Source organism: Pyrgilauda ruficollis, unplaced genomic scaffold (assembly GCF_017590135.1).
Source record: "Pyrgilauda ruficollis isolate IOZ18807 unplaced genomic scaffold, ASM1759013v1 scaffold2, whole genome shotgun sequence".
NCBI classification, from domain to species: Eukaryota; Metazoa; Chordata; class Aves; order Passeriformes; family Passeridae; genus Pyrgilauda; species Pyrgilauda ruficollis.
This window is the reverse complement of record NW_024519206.1, coordinates 10,966,420-10,982,956: the sequence shown is the minus strand read 5'-3', so window position 1 is coordinate 10,982,956 and position 16,537 is coordinate 10,966,420.

Below are 16,537 nucleotides of genomic sequence, written 5' to 3'. Positions count from 1 at the left end.
GTCCTGACTTTAAAGTTAGGTCTGGGTCTGACTTTCATCAGAGGAGGAGCATTTCCATAGCATGTATTTAAAGACATCCAATAACCTCTGACTTCTGTAGTCCCATGATGAGTCCTTTGAAGTGATTTGGCTATTATAAGACATCTTGAAAGAAATTCTGTCCTTCAGTGCTTGAAAAGAATTTAACTCTTAAAACTGGCTGAGCTGTGAAGTTACTCTCATAAAGGCCATTACAAAAGAAATCATGTCCTTGAAGGCTGAAGAATCCTAAGAATATTCTACTGACAATAGAATCAGAAGTGTAGCAGAAGAAAATGGGGGGGGGGGGGGAGGGAAACCCTTTTCTTCTATGTAAATGTCTAAGAACAGAGACTCCCATACCTCTCCACATATTAGACAGCACCAGACATACTCTGCTTTATGTACTCACAAACAGATCATGAGAGGTAGGAATGGAGCCAGCTTTATGGATAGTGTGAGAACAACAGAAAAATAACCTGGTCTTTAGTGATTGTTACTGAAGGCATATGTATCTCACAACAGGAATGTAGCTCTGGTTTATCTCTTAAAAATGGAGCTGCTGAAGCCAATACTGGAAATACCTTTCTTCTGAGATATTCTTCTCTGTGGAAATTGTCAGTGAATAGGCTGGTTACCTCCAAATTTCTTCCTGGTAAAAGTGTTTGAATTAGTTATAAAGCCTTTGTTGGCAGGATCTATTCTTGTAGCCAGATTCAGCTTCTGGACTGAACTGGGAGATCCCTTACCCAGTGCACAGCCGTGTGTGCAAGACTCAAAGGGGTTGTTGCCCTTTTTTGGAGTGACCAAAACCACCTGAATTTTAAGGAGTAAAGAAGGCCAGCCTTTGAGCACTGGCCACCTGCTAGATGGCAGAAATATCCCTGACAGATTGGCACACAATGTTTTGTTTGTCCTGAAGGCTTGTCTCCCCAAGACAAGGCGAGCCTTTTACAGCAGCCATTGGATCAGCTGTCATTGCTGACTAGGCAGAGCTCCATATAAGAGATAACAAGTGCTCAGCATTCATCAGACATCATCAGTAGCACAGTCTGAGAAATTAAAGACTTTACATAATATAGGAAGTTGCAAAAATTACATGTGAATTTTAAATCCTGTTGAGAAAATTAGCATTTGTGTTGACTGGATATTTTTCAAGAAGAAAATGAGACGGTCCTGTGACCAAACACCAGGTAAAACATTTTATAAAATCTTAAATGTGCTGTGCATTGCTGGCTCTGTGCCTGTAAAAGAAGAAGAAACAAAACAGTCAAAGCCGAATTAGAGAATTTATAGATGTACTTATTTTGTATGAAGGATTGCTATATTAAATATACATAATTTGAGCAATCTGGTCTAGTGCATGGTATCCCTGCCCTTGGCAGAGGGTGTTGGAACTAGATGAGATCTTTAAGAGCCCTTCCAATCCTAACCATTCTAGAATTCTATGATTTCAAAAATCAGCCCTGGGAGAAAAGAAGCAGTACTACATCTATAAATTTATATATAAATGTCATGGCTTAAGTAGAGAATCATATAATCAATACAGAATGACCTGTGGTGCTCAGATATGCCTCACAAATGTCAACTCTCACAAAAACTCTGTGATATAGAGAAAAACACCCTCATCTCCCTTTTATGGGGGTAATTGAAGTTTCCAGAGTCAGAGGTCAGAAATCGCTTTCCTGATCATCAGATCTTTGATCACCATGTAACCAATGAAGAGAGAGGCAGCTCCAAAACAGGAGTTGGTCTTTAAGTGAAAAGGGCTCTCAGTGATGATGCTCTTTATTGAAGCACCTCATTTAACTTCTTAATTACACCTTGTGAGTCTCAACCTGTAAAGCTTTCAAAGTGATAGGAGCACGGTGGTCTTACAAACAGGAGAACACAGTTTTTCCAATCTCTAATAGTCATAATTTTTTATTTCCACAAAAAGCAGCTTTCTTTAGTTTTTCTCCTTTTTTTTTTTATTTTTTTTTTCCATAACCATGTCCCTTATCACAGAACGGTTCAGGCTGGAAAGGACAAGGAAAAGTGATGCTTCCCACAGGCTTTTCCTTGCATAGCTCTTTGGAAAGGGATCCTATAATGACAGTGGAAGGGCTTACCCCAGTGTCCCTTTAGATGCAGTATGACCCACTCAGTAGTGAAAATACTCAGCAAATTGGAATTGTTCCAATGTGTAATTGTAGTGGGAGTATGGAATAAGGAACCTCTAGTTTTGCTTAAACCACGTTCAGAGCACAGGCTTTAAGCCTAAAAAAAAAAAAAAAAAAAAAAACAACCCAAACAAACAAACAAAAAAAGTGGAAGGAGCTTTAAAGTTAATTTGCAGCACAAAAGAGCCTTCCCAGAATTTTCAATAAAACACAACATGCCTTAGATGCAGGGATGCTTACAAATCTAGGAGTGCAACAAGAAGATAAAATGGAATTGGAGTGACCTTACTCTCTTTAATAATGAAGGGACTCAGCCTGGGCATAAAATTGCTGCACTGCCCTGTCCTCCCTTTTACAAAACCCAGCTTTGACACTGTTTGCATGAGAGTGGTTTATTTCACTTTTTATTCCTACTTTTTAAAACATTATTTCCCTACAAAATACCAAGGACTCTGCATTAGAAACTGAAGGTCCCAGAAGACAAGGAGATCATAAACAAAGCAATATCTCCACAAATACATCTAATTCCTGTAAGAGGCAATGGATTTAATATGTTTTGTGGGTTAAGAAACAAACAAACATTCATAATCTATGTAAATCATACTGCTTTCTAAAGGCTTGATGCAAAATTCACAGGAGTCAGTCAAGTTTTTTCACCAGATTGGTCCAACTTGGAAATCAAGACTGTTATTATTCCTAAAATAATAGGAATAATTTGAAATAACTAAAATGAATACTCTAAAATTATTATTAATAATTTGGAAATCATTAGAAAAATTAGGCATAATATAAATATTCCAATTACTATATTTTCTTAGGAATAATATAATTATTGCTAATATAATAGATCTCCTAAATAATATATATATATATGTATATGAATATATCTCCCAAAATAAGATGGTGTCTAGAATAATTAATTAAAGCTACATGTAACCAGCTGTAAACCTCTTTACATCCTTCAGAGCCTTAGGAATTCTTCCTCAGTGGTGCAAATTATGGCCTGTTCTGGGGTAATTTTGTGGTTCACCAACTCATTTCATTTAGGCAATTCAAAAGCCATCAGAAGCAGCAACATCTGAATGAAGCACGTAATCCTCAAGTGAAAAGCAACACATGCCATTTTCAACCTCCTTAGCCATCTGGTCTCTCATCACCAGATTATTTTTAATATTCACAGACCACAGTCATAAAAACTGCTTGGGGAATAGAGCAAAAGATTATTAATTATCATGACCTGAACTACTTTTTTTCTACATGGAGGACACCTATTGTTTAATTAACATTTTGCTTGATTGTTCTGAAAGGCTGGAAGGATTATTATCTGGACTTAATTACCAGTATTTCATAAAGCATTACGTACTCTAATCAGAAATGTTTACAAATTGATGAACTTTGTCCGGTGTAAAAGTTTGTTACTCCTAATTAGATGTCCCTTGAAAAAGAACAGCAAAACAAAGCTTAGGCTGATAATGACACAGTAGGTACTCACAAGGTTTGACATAATTGCCTCTCTAAAGCTGGAATGATGGAGCAATGTGCCATTTTCTGCTCCTCTGCATCCAGCAGGCACAGGGAAATGCTCCTTCAGCTGTCTAGCATGATCACATGCACGCGTGTGTGTGTGTGCAGAGCATCAGGTGTGCACCAGAGACACCACAGGGCTGCAGAAACCGCAGGTCACGCGTGCAGTGCTTTCCAAGAGGCCCCTGGGGGAAGCGTCCAAGGCTGGACCCGAGCCAGAAGTGATTTCCATGGATGAAGCAGTGGTCACAGAGAGGGCAAGGAAAGGAAGGGCAGGATGCAGTAGCTCAGGGAAAAGCCATGGCACAGAGGGTGGAGAGGGCTTGCCTGCCACAGCATCTATTGTAGTCGAGACAGCCACGATGCACAGAGGATCATACAATTTTAGAAAGCTTCAACCCATAGAGAGTAACACCAGACCACAGGAGAGGGCTTCAGGCATCTGCCCCTACAGAGTAACATAACATCACCTCAAAAGGCTGCAAGCATCTGCCCTTCTTGTTCTTTAGCCCAACTTTCATAACCCGCATGCTCACGCATTGTACCTTTGTGCCTTCTGTTCCCTTTGTGATGGATCAGTACACTCAGACACTCCATGGCTCATTGCTTTCAACACTGGTCACCTGCTTTTCACAGCTGCAAACCATTAGGGATGAGGCTCAGCCACAGCCCCACTCCCAGTTACCACAAACTGTGTACCTACACCTCCCTAAGTACCTCTGCTGTCCTGGTCAGCATGTTGAACTCAACCAAGATCTCATCTATAGTGCCTGACGTGGTTTCAGGACAGGGCCTGTGCTCTGTGATCATCCCCCTCTGCCAGAGCTCCCCAGAGCTACAGAGCAGCAGGCAGCAGCTCTACTCACAGTTAGCCCTGTGAATCCAGGGGGAGTTTCCCTCTGCTCCAGACTCCTCTGTCTCCTGAAGGGCTCCAGTTTCTCCTTCAGATCTTTCCCTTGCATCTTGTCCTCCAGGCCGTGTCCTGGGAGGTGACCTGCCCCTTGCAGAGGGCGGATGCTGCACAGACAGCAGCCTCCATCCTTGGAGCACTCCCTGAGTCCTTGCTGGATGGGCACAGGGCACACCTGGCGGTGCTGCACGGCTCTGGGGGGCTCTCCGAAGGTGAGGGGACAGGGTCACAACTGGGACACGTGATCTTCAGAGGGGGAGATGAGAGCAGAGGGGACAAGCCACAGCAGCCAGTGGCAGCCAAGATCAGAGAAGGCAGCAGCCCATGGGATGCACAGCTGCCATGGACACACATACCTCCAGCCAAGAGCTGACTGCCTGCATGTTTGCATCCAAGATCCCAGGAATTTGGTGACAAAGTCTGTACAGTGGAGCTGACAGTCCCTGACAGCCATCACATCCACACCACAGGTCCCTGGTGTTGCCACCTGCTCCTCTCCTGTGCTCCTGGAGCTCAGCAGCCCCGCACTCCCTGCAGACACTGCACACAGCCCCTCCATTTGCCCAGGCTCTGCCACATCTCAGGCTCTGCCTTGCTCTCCAGAGAGGGATGGGGAGAAGGCTGGCATCACTGGTCTCTTTCAAAATACTGTTGGTAATTTTGGGGTTGAGGGGAGCCTGCAGGAGGCAAATCTCAAGTCAGATGGGTCTGTTAATGAACTCTTCTGTGGTTTTAGTAAGGCACTTCTGGGAAGAACTGATTAGACATAGTAACTCAATTTCAAATACTAAGATTAGACAATGATCTAAAGATAGCTATAGTTACATGGCTCTGTGACATATCAAAGTTAAGCAAGGCAGAAAGGATATTTTTGTTAAAAATCAATATTATGACAAAGAGGTTAAGCATACAGAGACTGACAAAAAACTGTACAACCTTAGGATGCAGCGAAGGGGTTGGTAATCAGATTCCCTTCAGGGAGAAGGGAACAAAGTGATTAAATGATCTTTGAAAATATTAAGATCCATGGTCTAACTTCCTAGAATAATGTGATTAATTCTTTTTCCTATTTATTATGAATATCCTCTTTGTCTCCCCCTCCCTGCACCAGGAAGGAAGGAAGGAAGGAAGGAAGGAAGGAAGGAAGGAAGGAAGGAAGGAAGGAAGGATTTGTGAATTGCAGCACTGCTGAAAGCAGGCCACTTTATTTAGCTTTTCTCCAGAACTGCTGAATATTCTTCCCATTTCTTTCCGCCGTCAGACAGAACCTCCTCTCTTGCACCTGGGGGAGGGGAATGGCAGCAGTTGTCTGGTTATGCTAAAGTAAGCAAGAGAAGAAGCAAGATTGCAAGACCAAACAGAAGCAAATATATATGCCCCTGAAATGCCAATAAAATAATATTTACATGCATGCAAGTGTGTATATGCGCCTGGGTACAGATACAGGTATATGTGCAGCCAATGCTTGGACACCTGTACATAAACACACACAGAGCACAGCTAAACAATCAGTACTGGATGCAACATTCTCTTGCCATAGGGTGCTACACAGTTCTATATTTGGTCAAGTTATGTGATGCCCATAAATCCCATTATTTTCTTTACTACAATTTAGGAAATACAGCTTCCTCCAAAATGAGATTTCTCTGTTTGTGAACACTCTTTCTAGTAGTATGACTAATGGTTTTATAGCATAAATGAGCCAGGTTTTCTTTTTATTGTACTATGAGCAATTGTGGTCATCTACGCTTCTACCTTTCTGGCTTGGTTTCATCTTATTTTTGTTCACTCTAGTAGAAGGAATATATATTCATACATGCATATAATCCCCTCTCCACTAAGGGCTTTTGCTACCTGTTTGCTAAAATGTTTAGGATAGTTATTAAGCTTATTTACTTAGAGCCCTTCAGTTGTTTTCAGACTACTACACTTCTGACAGCCTGGGTTGCTGCAAACCCTTCTGTTGTCTTTTGTCAGGGTTTTTTTTTTTTTGGCGTTGTGTTTGGGTTTTTGTTTGTTTTGGGGTTTTTTTGTTGTTTTGGTTTAGTTTTTTTATTGTTTTTCTTGTTGTTTTGTTTTGTTTGGTTGGTTGGTTGGTTTTGTTTGGGTTTGGTTTGTGGTTTTTTGGGGTTATTGTGTTTGCTTGTTTGTGGTTTTGTGGCGAAGGGTGGGGTTTCTTTGTGGAAAATTTGTACAGCTTAATGGAAACAAATCCTTCCAGAGTGCTGCTGTTCCAGTCAGCAAGGAGCGACTGTTTACAGGCAGCTGAACATTTGCTGTGCCCTAAGTACCTCAGTGGGTGCATGGGAACCACCTCTGCGCACGTTCATACCCAAGCAAGGAGGCTCTGTGTTTTCCATGGGCTGCACAGGCACAAACACACAGCCAGAGCACTGCTGCAGGGGGTCTGACACACTGTGAGCCCACAGCCTGCCTTACCTCACTGCAGCGTGCTCGTCTGCCCCTGCCTTGCCACGAGATTTTGCTCAAACAGCACAAAGTGTGGGAAGCAGCTTGCCCCAGCTCCGTCAAGGACTCTGGGGAACCTGTTCTGTAGAGACACTGAGTTTCTTGATTGTGCTGTCAGCACGCACCCAAGATTTCAGGAGACAGAATTAGTGATTCGTGGAGATATCTGATTGAAATCATGCTGATTTAGGTTTAGGTCAGCTTTCATGATGGGAAATAAGAGTGCTTTAAATAAAAAAGGACATTGTCTACTGGGGGGACTGCAGAAGGGTAACTACTGCAGACCCAAATCACACATGGAGGCTTGTTTAACTGAGTGAAACTGAGCTGTAAAGCCAGTGCTGGGCTGTGTTGCACACTTCTTCTATCAAAAAAAAAAAAAAAAAAAAAAAGCCTTTTTTTGATATTTCAGTTTTCTTTTCTTCCTGTTTGTTTCTTCCATCTTCCTATTTTTCCTTCCTTTGCACCATTTTCCCCACAGTGGCTCACTGATGGGAGAAGTGCTGTGCCAATTATCTAATAAAAATCTGGCAGAAAGTCAATCACACTCAGTGTATGACATTTAGAAAAAAATCTGAATTGTGATTGAAAAGTCAGGAATCTGGTTATCCCAATAACAATAAAATAGCAGACTTCTTTTGTTAACACTCTCCTCTTCAGGAGAGAGTGGGAAAGGACATGAGGGTGATTTGAGTAACTGCAATTATCCAAATATATTTATAAAAGACAGATCTTTTTTTCCCTACCACCCACCTGTAAGACAGCATATCTTGAGCTCAGCTTGTCAGTACCCAAAGAATCACTGCTGACAGTGCAGATTACACCTGTGGAACCCAGAACTGTCTTAAAGAATTCAGCTCAAAGAACGAAAATCACTGGTGTAACCCACTTCTAGGTGCCTGGCATACACTGGAGAGTAGGAGACAGCCCCGTGTTTCCAGGTAGCTTCTGTGCCACGATGGGCACCAGGGGGAAGGTGGGGCTTGTTCCAGAAAACATTGCACACTCAGGTGTTCCATCACAGGTTGTTATTTGTACTTGCACAATACTTCAAGCACAAACACAGCTCAAACAGGCCCAAAGGATGTGCTCAAATGAGCCACCACAGCTTCCTGGTGCTAAACAGGTCTTCTGTTCCCATTCAGCTCCAGGTGAACCTGAGAGCAGGGCTTCCCCAAAAGAACCCTGTTTGGATTCCAACCAGGGAAGTGAACCCTCTGAAATACTTATCCCACCACACCTGGCAAAACATGGCCCCAGACAACAAGAAGGCAGTTTTGCAGTCAGTGGAAACACGTGATGCTCATGGATGCTGATGGTCCACCCAGTGCAGTGGAGGGGCTCTCCCCTTTGCTTATGGCACAGCTCTAGCACTGGAACTGACAGAAAACTTCTCTTCAAAGTGTAGAGCTGTTAAGAAAATGTCAGAAAAAGACAGCTCAGTGACCACATTTTTCAATCTTAACTTGCAAGTGAAAAGAAACATTAATTGTCTGTTTATGTCATCTCCTCCCACAGCTGACTGATGCAGAATACAGCTTAAGGTGGCATTAAAATGTAAGGTGGGTGTTATAATTTGCCTGAAGTACTTTGGCAGTTTTTAGGTTTTGTTCCAGAAATTATCTGAAGATTGCTATTCTATCAATGTCCTTGTAAGTCACCCACACCCTCTGCCATTCACTATGGGAGCATCCAGGCCCATGATTTACAAGCATTTCCAGCAATGCCAATGCTTAGTACATGATGTTCACTGTTTTGCATTAAAAGCATACCAGAGGTGTGTAAGTATCAGTCTGGCACTCTGCAAACCTCAGAGCCAAGTTCTGCCTCAGGTTCACTATTGCCTTCCACCCCCAGCCCAGTTTCTTCTCTGTGGGAGTTGTGCATAAGCAGGGATGCTCAGGATGCATAGGCTGATGCCTTCCATGCCTTTCTGGAAGTAGATTTCCAAAGTCCTATTTAAAAACACAGAAACTTGCTTGATATTCCTTAAACACTCATGTTTCTGTTCTCATGGCTTAACCTGATTGGTGGCAACACAGCATCTCACTGTTCTTTTTGCCCAGCACTGATGTGTACTTTGCAGCCTCAGAACAGCTATTCGAAAGCCCAGGCATGACCCTGCCTCTCCTGCAGCACTCAGATGCTCTGATTGGTCCCCCAAAGCTGCCCATGCCCTGGTGAGAGAGGAAGGTACAAAAGAGCAGCTTGCAGCAAACCAAATGCAAGAGTGATCTTTTCCTGCCCATGAATCACCAGTCCTGCCAGTGCTCGCTCAAAGGAAACAGCTGCAGCCACAAATCAGGCAACTTAATAGGTCATTGCACTCTCCAAGTATTTCCCTTTGAGCTTTTCTCTGAACAATGCAGAAAAAAATGTCTGATCACATTCTCTTCATTAAGGAGCAAGTGGGTAAATCTGCCAAAATATGCCATCCACTCCCTGGTTGGTGAGGTGTAACATCCAGATCCTGTTAACATCACTTACAGTAATATCCCCACCAAAAATGTTCAGTTTTGTGAACTGGCTGTTTTTCACAGGCTGACAGCAAGTAATGAGGAGGCTGCAAAAATCCTACTTCATGCAAGCATAGAAACTATTAGATCTAATTATCTCAGTGGCAATAGATACACCACAGTGTACCCAGAAAGGGGGTAGTGTTTTGCCCTGAGAATCACCTGGGTGGCCCAGAGCAGCACTGACTGGTGGTGCTGTGCCAGCTGAACTGGCACTGATGGGCTGCATCTATTGTACCTACCCTGAAGCTGTGTAAAATTTACTTTTGGCTCCCTGCTAGGCTGCCTTTCACCATTTCACTGCTGGGCTGGGAGCCATACTGGCTTTGACAGTTCCCTGGCAAGCAAGCCGCAGGACTGTGGTCTATCTTCAAGCAATTCCCACTCCAGGAAATGTCACTGTCTCCTTGTTTAATAGGATCATTGAATGTTTTGGGTTGAAAGGGACTTTAAAGGTCATCTACTTCCAACTCCCCCTGCCATGGGCTGGGATACCTTCCATTGGATCAGGTAGCTCCAAGCCCCCATCCAGCCCAGCCTTGAATACTCCACAGCATTTCTGGGCAACCTGTTCCAGTGCCTCACTCCCCTCATGGTGAAGAATTTCTTCCTTATATCTAATCCAAATCCAAATCCAGTGTAAAGCCATTCCCCCTTGTTGTCCCATCCCTATGTGCCCTTGTAAAAAGTCCCTTTCCAGCTCTGACATAAGCCCCCTGGTCAGTGCTGGAAGGTGCTCTGTGGTCTCCCCAAAGCCTTCTCTTCCCCTCTCAGCCTGTCTTCATAGCTCCAGCCCACTGCTCATCCTCATGGGCTCCTCTGGACTTGCTTCAGCAGATCCATGTCCTTCTTGTGCTGGGGCCCCCAGAGCAGTACACAACATTCCATGGGGTTTCATGAGAATGGAGCAGAGGGGCAGAATCACCTCCCAAGCCCAGCTGGTCACACTGCTTTTGATGCAACCCAGGACACATCTGGCTCTCTGGGCTTCCAGTGCACATCACTGGCTCCTGTTGAGCTTCTTGTCCACCAAGAGACCCAAGTCATTTTCCTCAGAGCTGATCTTAATCCATTCTCTACCCAGACTGTACCTGTGCTTGGGATTTCCCCAGCATAGGTGCAGAACATATTACTTGGCCTTGTTGGATTTTATGAGGTTTGTTTCGCATAGGCCCAACTCCCAAACCTGTCCAGGTCTCTCTGTATGCCATCTCTTCCCTCCAGAGAGCTGACTGCTCCACGCAGCTCAGTGTCATTGGCAAACTTGCTGCAGGTACCCTCAAACTCACTGTCCCTGTTGCTGACAAAGATCTTGAACAGTGACGGTCCCTAAGGACCCATCACCATGCTCCTCTGAAATCCCCCTTCTCTGCAGCCCCTGGGGGACCAGGCCAACCGGGGACTGAGGAGTGAAACAGAAATTTCCATCCCTATCCATACACACTCTCCTCTGCCTGCTTGTGCCCCTCATGCTCCCATTTGTGCTCAGGACCCCACAGGGCAGAGGAGCTCTTTCCTCCACTGAGAAAGGAGCAGTTTTGGGGCACTGAGCAGAGCAGGGCCAGCCTTTGGTCAAAGCAAAAGTGTGTTTGACTGCCATAGTAAAAGTGTAAAAGAAGAAAACATCAATGTGTAAGTAAAATTCAAGTCCATAATTTCTAAGACTGGGATTCCTAAGAGGTTATTCCCAAGAAAACCTAAATCCACTACATGTCAGGGAGAACTTTTTAACACAAGTCTCAGGTATCCTGTTATTGAAACCTTTAGGTTGCAAAGGATATCTCCACAGCATGCAGTGCTGTTTCATACCCATCATGGTCCAGCAGAAGGCTGAATATTTGAGGGCATGTAAAGTCATTATAAAGTGGCTTTTATATGTTATTATGACTGTCTTTCTTCATCATTAAAATATTCCCTGTGCCATTTATATTATAACCTGGAGAGAGGTCAGTTTTATGCTTTATATTATTCTCCTCAGCTGTACTTTTAAAATCAGAAGTTATTATAGCAGATATGGAAAGAAAGCCAGACTTTTTATACACAGAATACACAGTATTAATGAAACTGCTCACCTAGACAGAGACAGAAATTGCCACAATGACACCTACAAATGGTCAGCTGGCTTTAGTTCTGTGTCTTTCATAGCAGTCTGTGTTGGATGGATTAAGAAAACGGCATAAAAAGCCTGAGATGTGCCAACGTATTTTCCTCTAGTCTATTTACTGAAAGACCCTACCAGAGGGTTTTTTGGTTTTTGGTTTTGGTTTTTTTGTTTTGTTTTGGTTTGGTTTGGTTTGGTTTTTTTGTTTTGTTTTGTTTTTGGGGTTTTTTGTTTGCTTGTTTTGTTTTTTTGGTTTTTGTTGTTTTTTTTTTTTTTTGGTTCAGAATTATTTTAGTAAGCAAACAGTAACATAACAACCAACAACAACAAAAAATGCACAAAAATCCCATTATTTTGCATGACATCTTAGCACACAGCCCAGCCATATGGGATCCACAGAAGAAAGCAACGCTCTTTTCTGAGGACACCTACTGATTATCTGGGGTGCTGTGGTGCTTTCCAGTACAGCTTTTCTGGTGGTGTTTACATCTGCCCTCTGGGTGAAGATAATCCAAAAAAATCCAGGGACCCAAGATGTGAGAACAGTTGAACAACATGTGAGCAATTGGTATTACCACTACTGACAAACCACTGGGATTCAGCAGCAGTCCCAGTTTGGATGCTGAATGTCTGGGCTTGGCCAGCTGAGCCATTCTGGTGAGCTAAAAACTGTGTGCAGTTTTGTCTCATGTGCTCTCATGGATTTGAGAAAGAAAAAAGTCTGGGGTCCTTTCCTTACAGCTGAGCAAACCCATACACAGAGAAGGGAGAAAGCAGAATAGAAATATCTACCAACCCTAATTTCCAACTTCAATCATAAATCGCCTCCCTTTTCCCTTTTTCCCCATTCACTATGTAGAATTAAAACCCAAGAGATTTCAGCAAGCAGCATAACAGGTCTTTTTGCAAATCTATCCTGCCTGAGCATCTAGGCATGCTGCTGTTTCCTTCACACTCAGCTAGAAATATCCCTGCTGAGGAAGGAAAATGAAACAACGAATTACCTGGTGATGTTCTTCCGTTCCCATGATTTTCATAAATCCAGATGAACATAGATGCAGGTGTTATGTGGGCACTGGTGCCCCAATCAAAGTTCAGGGAAGGACAAAGAAGAAGAGAGAAAAGGGCAGGGAAGGGGGCTGATACCTGTTGCTGTCCCTGCCAGTGACTTGGCGGCCACTTGAGGATGAAACCCAACTTCACATTTAGTCTCACTTCATCTTTGATAAATGCAGGCTCTCTTTCAGTGAAATATTCCCCCTTTGAGTTTACACAGCCAAAAATATGTGTGTTCCCCAAAAATCACAGGACCTAATAATTTCCTAGAACAATTTTTTACCTGCCTCTAATCTCCAGTGGGGTTCTGCTCACGAGGTTTCCACAGCCAGCACAGCTGCTGGCAGAGATGGGCCATGTGTTGTACTAAAGCTCAGAGCACCTTTGCTGGCCCACAATGCAGTCTTCACCCTGAATTTCAAAGTTGCTAGCAATCTGCATTAATCAAAGTTTGCAGTGCCTGAAATGCAATTCCCACAGGGGGACTAAGCCAAAATCTTGCTAAAACAGTAAGGTACTCAACTTACATTGATCCAGTCTGACAGCGAGCTGATTCTGTGCTAAGGCTGGCAACCACCACAACCCAGCATTCACCTTTTGAGTCACTTCTCACCATAGTGAAAAGAGGAAAACACAAATTCCTAATTGCTGCTTGATATACCACACAGATCACCATTCACCCAAGATTTATGTTGCAATCTTATAAAACTACTTAAAAAATATTTCAATTTGGTTTAATTCAATGTCAACTTATTAATTTCTGATATTTCCAAATGACAATTTTCTATCTGATTTTGCTTTTCCTCACATTATATAATTAGATTACCTAATGGGAATTGTCAAAACACTGCAATTTTGACAGAAATGTCTGAGCAGAGCTCTCAAAGAAGAGGTACAGCTTGGAGAGGGGGTTATAATACCAGGAAAAAGCTCACCCTGTTGCAGTGTATGTAGATTAAGGTACTTCGAGTTTGAGATAACATGGCTTTAGCACAGAAATCTATGTGGCTGGCAAAACCAACATCCCTTACTTCAAAGGAACTTTAAAAGAGGTAAAAAACCAAAAGAGAAATACATGTTTTTCTGTATAAAAACTGCTTTCTTTGTTGGCAGATGCGTTGAACAGGGACAGTGGAGTGCTGGATAAATGCAGTCAATGCCTGTAAGCCATAGCTACTTGGATAATAGCTATCCAGCTGGTGAAGAAATGAGAAACATCAATCTAAGGTACCTTAACTACATTTTAAACTAGAAGTATACCTGTAGACCCTCAGGTGCACTTGAAGAGGAAGAGCTTGTAATTTTGCACATTTGGTTGTTGTGCCGTAGGGTAGCAGACATATCTCTGTACAGCTTGGCCTGGGGACAGCCAATGTCCCTTTGAAAGCTTTGAAGTTTGGGGTAGGTTCTCTATGAAATGCTATCAAGCACAAAAAGAGTGTTAGCAGTCTAAGGACAAAAGAGGATGACATGGTGATATCAACTGAGTGCTTGGAGTAAGAGAAAGAAACATGCTTAAGAAAATTTAAATATGGCAGCAAATTGTCTCAGCCCATTTCCTTGACAGAACATTAGGCTGAACCTTTTTTTGTTGCAGGTGATTTTCAGGAGTGTTGGGCTTATTGTTTTTTTTAAAGAAGATGGTAAATCAGACCTGATATATGAAAATAAAAATTATTTCTTCCCATTTAAATGGAGCTTATTATTAATTCCCCAGGTCTGACTCACAGAACAGGAAATATATTTTAATCCTCTCAGGCTATTGTGACAGTCACGATGAGCACTGAAGCACAGACCTGTGACGTGTGCCGAGCTGCAGTGGGCCTGGGTACCACCGTCAGCGTGCCTGTGGAGAAATGTAAAATGTATTGCTGGCTAACACAGATAAGGCAGCCAGTTTAAGATGTGGTTTTAAGCAGCTCTAAATGCATTTCATCTTTTAAAGGCAGATTGAAGTTAAGGCCCTGGTGTAGCAACACAAAACTTCACATCAGAAGTCAATAATTTTCTGATTGCTGATTTGAAACGGCTGCTGAAGCAAACAAATGATGTCAAAGTTTGAATGTTTCAAATGTGAATGGAAGTCAACATTTCTGATTGATCTGATTATTTAACTTGAACTCCACCTTCTTAGAAAAAAGCTGACCATAACAAAATGTGTGTGAACCTCTGAACTATTAATATTCAATTGATAAAATCTATTTCCTGGTTTAGGTGACTTAATTGGAATCCACTTTCAAGGCTTATAATGCAACTGAACAAGTACCGGAGCAATTGTTTAAAAATATAAATCTTTGCCACTACAGGATATGGAAAAGGATATGGAAAAAGTGTCTGGAAAGACAGTATTTTCAGTGGGGGTGATAGCTGAACCAGAGTAATCATCAGAAACATGGCAGAGTGAATGAATGGGTATAGTCAAGAAAATCATCCCTGGCAGAACAGTCTGCATCATAACAGCAGAGTAACTTCAAATTGCAATCCTTTTCTTCCATAAAAAAGAAAGTGAAACAAGAACAGAACATAAAAAGATGTTTTTCAAAGGAAAGGAAGCTTGAAAAAGGGAAGAAATTCTTTACTGTGAGGGTGGTGAGGCACTGGAACAGATTGCCCAGAGAAGTTGTGGAAGACCCATTCCTGTCAGCGTTCAAGCCCAGGGTGAACAGGGTTCTGAGCAACCTGGTCTATGGCAGGGCTGGAACTAGGTGATTTTTAAGTTCCCTTCCAACCTAAACCATTCTATGATTCTATGAAAACAGAACATAGGAACTTGTGGAAAAACTAGTAAGAAAGATCTGTTAAAGAGCCTGTCACCTATTTAGCACACAGTTGTCTAGCTCTTATTTGATACAAACATATTTATTTGGCAAAGAGCATTTCACACTCTTGTACCTCTGGGAGAGGCTGCCAATTTACAGCTTACCAGGAAAGTTGCTGTGGGAATGCTGTAATAGCTGTGTTCAGTATTAGTCACCATCAACTCGATCTGCAAGGGCACCCTGCTCCAATTTTACAGCTTAATGGGAAAGCTACTGTGGGAAGCCTGTTATAATTGTGTTGAGTTTTAGCCACCATCAGCTCGGTCAGCAAGGGCACCTCAGGGCTCTCCTGCTCCCATCAATTCTGCTTCTTCAAAGGTGGAATGACTCCACATATATTTCCATAGAACTTACACATCCTGAGACACTCACTTGGCAGCCCACAGCCCAGGACCTTCTATTGAATGCACAGGAAAATGAGATAAAGAAAGAAGTCTGAAATCTTCTGAGCTGGGTGTTCATTACAGGCAGGTGGGAGCTCCTTGTCCCTAAATATAGCTTGGAAGGTCTCTGGGCCTGGCAAAGACAGGGTCATTAGAGAAAAGCAAATAGCTTAGATAAGGGAGAGATTAGCAAACACACATATTAACTGGAAACAAGATAATGTTGCACTACTTGTTTTATTGCACATCCTTAATTGCTGTAGACCAAGAGTCTACAAGGGCAAGGCTGCAGGTGCAGTAGGACCACTATAACTTACTAACCATTTTATTTATGAGCCTGAATTGCCACTTTCTCTCTTTGCACGTGGATGGAATATCTCCGTAGTCCAGATTCTTTTTTTTTTTTCTTGTGGTCTTACAGACCGGAGCACAATGAGCCCCATATCTGGAGTCTCCAGGTGCTGCTGTAATACAGATAAATAAATGACTGATAACAATGCAGCCAGGTAAATAAAATACACTGACCTGATATGAATTACTGCATTAGTTAGGCAATTTCCACTCAGCAGCACTTTCTTA